Here is a 4339-nt window from a genome sequence, read left to right as displayed (position 1 = left end):
GCATTGCATCAGTGTCTCAGCAATGGATGCTCTGCAGTGAATGGGTGCCGTCAGAATGAGAGCTGATAAAAACATCACAATAATCCACAGCACTCCAGTCCATCAGTTAACATCTGGAGAAGACACAAGCTGAAACACATCCAGCATTAAGACGTTTTTAACTCAAATACATAGAGTCCATAATCCATAATAACTCTTCCGTCAGTGAAAAAGTGCATCTCCTGTTGTCTCCCACATCAAAATCCAGCCACATATTTGTTTAGAGCTGTTTTGGATACTTTTTCACTGGAGGAAGAGTTATTATGGATTATGGACTCGATGTATTTGAGTTAAAAACGTCTTAATGCTGGATGTGTTTCAGCTTTTGTCTTCTCCGCTTCCGTCAGTGAAAAAGTGCATCTCCTGTTGTCTCCCACATCAAAATCCAGCCACATATTTGTTTAGAGCTGTTTTGGATACTTTTTCACTGGAGGAAGAGTTATTATGGATTATGGACTCGATGTATTTGAGTTAAAAACGTCTTAATGCTGGATGTGTTTCAGCTTTTGTCTTCTCCAGATGTTCACTGATGGACTGGAGTGCTGTGGATTATTGTGATGTTTTTATCAGCTGTTTGGACTCTCATTCTGACGGCACCCATTCACTGCAGAGCATCCATTGCTGAGACACTGATGCAGTGCTACATTTCTCCAAACCTGATGAAGAAACAAACTCATCCTGATCTCGGATGGACTGAGGGTGAGCACATTTTCATTTTTGGCTGAACTGTTCTTTTAACACTTTCAGTAAAACTGAAATAAAATCCTGAAGCTCATTCACAATTACAGATGATCAACAGCAACATGTTAATTTACAGCAGCTTTGACGAGCTCATATTAACTGAGACACAGAGTATTCACAGTTAGAATTTTCTGCTTGACCTGGTTCTGCTGTATGACTAATGAATCTTTCAAAGATACACATGTACAAAAAAAAGCTCTTGGGCATTAAATGCATCATCTGCTGAAATACATGTGAGCCAGTGTGAGTGGATCAGCACGAGCAGAGCCTGCTGGAACACATCAGCAGAGGGAGCTCTGAACCAGACGCTCAAACACGCCTGAGTCACGTGACGCCTCTGACAGCAGCCATCACTGATGATCACACACCAGACCCTCCACATGACCAGCCCATCACAGCATGATCTGACAGCGTCACTCTTCACCTGTGTGACCCCTCTCACACACACACATCAGCGCACCGCCACCTGTGCCACAGCAGGAGACACGCTCACATTACAAGAAACAGAAAGAGGAAATATCACACCGACACCGAGTAACACTGAGTGAGTGTGTGAGTGTGCGCGTAGTCACATGAGTGGAAAAGAGTGTCCAGCTCTGTTTATATCTCTGTGCTCCAGTAATGAAAATCCTGCGGTTGCTAAGAGACACTTCCTGTGTCTTCCCTCACACTCACTCACACGTGCACTCACTCACACGAGTGCACTCACACTCGCACTCACACTCAAACACACCATCTGAAGAGAGAAAAGCAGATCTGCTGTCTGTGTGTTCTGATGAGTCCGGGTCTGACGCACACGTACACAGAGCAGAACTCCCAGCATGCCCTGCGGCGGACAGCAGCTCTACTGTAACTCAGGAGCAGTGACTGACTGTGGCTCTGCATCACCATGGAGACACGCTCACCTCTGCTGCCTTTTTTAGCTCTTAATCTGTGAATGAATCAAACACGACGCTGCAGGAGACAGACGAGACTCCTGAACCACAGCACCTCTGCTTTAGTTCACAATATTAACCTGTAGCTGTGCTCCACTTTTCAACACACCTCACAGGACCAGAGAGAGACACACGTGTGATCATGTGTCCAGTCACACAGAGGAACCATGGGTATCTGAGGCTTCACACACCCCTCTGCGTTGATGAACACCTGTGTGTGTGTGTGTGTGTGTGTGTGTGTGTGTGCGTGTGTGTGAGGGTTTGAGTGTGTGTGTGTGTGTGTGAGACTACGTGTGTGTGAGAGAGACTATGTGTGAGTATTTGACTCTGAGTGACTGTGTGTGTGCGTGCGACTGCGTGTGTGTGTGTGTGTGTGTGTGCGTGTGTGTGAGGGTTTGAGTGTGTGTGTGTGTGTACGTGTGTACGTGTGTGTGAGAGAGACTATGTGTGAGTATTTGACTCTGAGTGACTGTGTGTGTGCGTGCGACTGCGTGTGTGTGTGTGTGTGTGCGTGTGTGTGAGGGTTTGAGTGTGTGTGTGTGTGTGTGTGTGTGTGTGTGAGAGACTGCGTGTGTGTGAGAGAGACTATGTGTGAGTATTTGACTCTGAGTGACTGTGTGTGTGCGTGCGACTGCGTGTGTGTGTGTGTGTGAGAGACTGCGTGTGTGTGAGAGAGACTATGTGTGAGTATTTGACTCTGAGTGACTGTGTGTGTGCGTGCGACTCTGCGTGTGGGTGTGTGTGTCCCTCACCTGTGATGAAGGCTCTTCAGGAGCGTCCGTGTCGCTGTACGGTGCGCCTCCTGCAGGTGAACATCACACATTCAGATCAAACAGCATCAGCTGTACTGTTAAAAGCATTTCTAGCACTCAAGGCCGTGTGTGGTTTACCACGGTAAGAACTCCCTGAAGCGTGGTAAAATCACTGTGAGAGGCATTAAACAGCAGCAGCACTGTGACGTCAGACAGGCCCTTCAGCACGACTCAGATCACACACTGATTCATCTGCAGGGCCAGCAGCTGTTTGTCTTTAATTAGCAGCATCAGCTGACGAGATTTCTGTTTGGCCCATGAGTGTTGAGATCAGGACTTTTATTTTGACCGCACTGAACCGGAGCGCAGACACACAGGACATTCCCAGGGTGCTTCTCAATTCCTCGTTTCCTTTCCTCGCGTCTTAGCTCCACCCCCTTAGGATACGAGGCAGGGATGCAAGGAAAGGAAGGAATCAAAGGATGAACACTGGAATATTCTTGACCACTCAAGCATCACTTAAAAGTGTCATCAGCTGTGCTAAAGGGATCTGCCCTTATGTTTGCTAAGGCATTCATAAAAATATTAATAAAGCAAGATAACCTGTTGAAATAAGTGATACGTATGGTTTATTTAAACTGCAACGGTAAAATATAAATGTAAATTATTACGACAGATGTGAAGGGGGAGGAGAATGTATAACGTGCATCACGTTTATTCGATAAAACACTTCCACAGAGGATACAGCTGTGGAGCGAGGAAACCAGGAGGGATATAGAGAAGCAGCCCCAGTCAGCTCAATGAGCAGATTACTGATGAACTGCTGCTCAGTGTTCACTTGCCTTCAGTCACCTGCCCAACACATTCTGTGATTGTAGAAAATACCCTTACAGAATTAAGAAGCTCCTATCTGAAGTTTAAATCTTTTTATCTCACAGATTTATTTTTAATCAGTCATTTTTTTTCATATTGATGCATTTTTCAAGTAATATTTTATACAATTATTTGAGTAAATATTATGTTCACTGCAGACATTATGCGTGTTATTTACTTTGATATCATGTAGTCCTATAACGGCCTCTCTGCTCTGTAATATGAGGGGTGTGAGAGTAGATAGTACAAGGATAGTAATATCAGTACATTTTGACATTTTTAGGTCCCCATGAGGAAACAAGCTTATAAATCACATGAAGCATTTTGAGGATGTAAAAATGCCTGTAGTTTAGTGTGAGGGGTAGGGTTAGAGTAAGAGGATAGAAAATAGTCAAAAAACCATTATGCCTATGGAATGAATGTGTGTGTGTTGTGTGTGTGTTTTGTGTGTGTGTGTGTGTGTGTGTGTGTGTGAGTGAGTGAATGAGTGAGTGTGTGTGTGTGTGTGTGTGTGTGTGTTATGTGTGCACGAGTGAGTGCGCATGAGTGAGTGTGTGTGTGTGTGTGTTATATGTGTGCACGAGTGAGTGAGTGAGTGTGTGTGTGCGCGTGCATGAGGTTGTGTGTGTGTGTGTTATATGTGTGAGTGAGTGAGTGTGCATGAGTGAGTGTGTGTGTGTGTGTGTGTGTGTGTGTTATGTGTGCACGAGTGAGTGCGCATGAGTGAGTGTGTGTGTGTGTGTGTTATATGTGTGAGTGAGTGAGTGTGTGTGTTATATGTGTGCACGAGTGAGTGAGTGAGTGTGTGTGTGCGCGTGCATGAGGTTGTGTGTGTGTGTGTTATATGTGTGAGTGAGTGAGTGCGCATGAGTGAGTGTGTGTGTGTGTGTGTGTGATATGTGTGCACGAGTGAGTGCGCATGAGTGAGTGTGTGTGTGTTATATGTGTGCACGAGTGAGTGAGTGAGTGTGCATGAGTGAGTGTGTGTGTGTGTGTTAT

The 4339-nt window shown here is 45.3% G+C and overlaps 1 long non-coding RNA gene across 1 annotated transcript in view; it reads right to left on the bottom strand.

The window, feature by feature from the left end:
• Window positions 1-4339, bottom strand: part of LOC107575920 (uncharacterized) — a 28060-nt gene that overhangs the window by 19626 nt on the left and 4095 nt on the right. Inside the window, exon 2 of the long non-coding RNA XR_001607959.1 lies at window positions 2468-2517. This is a non-coding gene — a long non-coding RNA (uncharacterized lncRNA). The remainder of the gene's footprint in view (window positions 1-2467; window positions 2518-4339) is intronic.

Source organism: Sinocyclocheilus grahami, unplaced genomic scaffold (genome assembly GCF_001515645.1).
Source record: "Sinocyclocheilus grahami isolate Dianchi unplaced genomic scaffold, SAMN03320097.WGS_v1.1 scaffold3012.1, whole genome shotgun sequence".
In the NCBI taxonomy this organism is placed as follows: Eukaryota; Metazoa; Chordata; class Actinopteri; order Cypriniformes; family Cyprinidae; genus Sinocyclocheilus; species Sinocyclocheilus grahami.
This window is presented reverse-complemented; position numbering and strand designations above follow the sequence as displayed.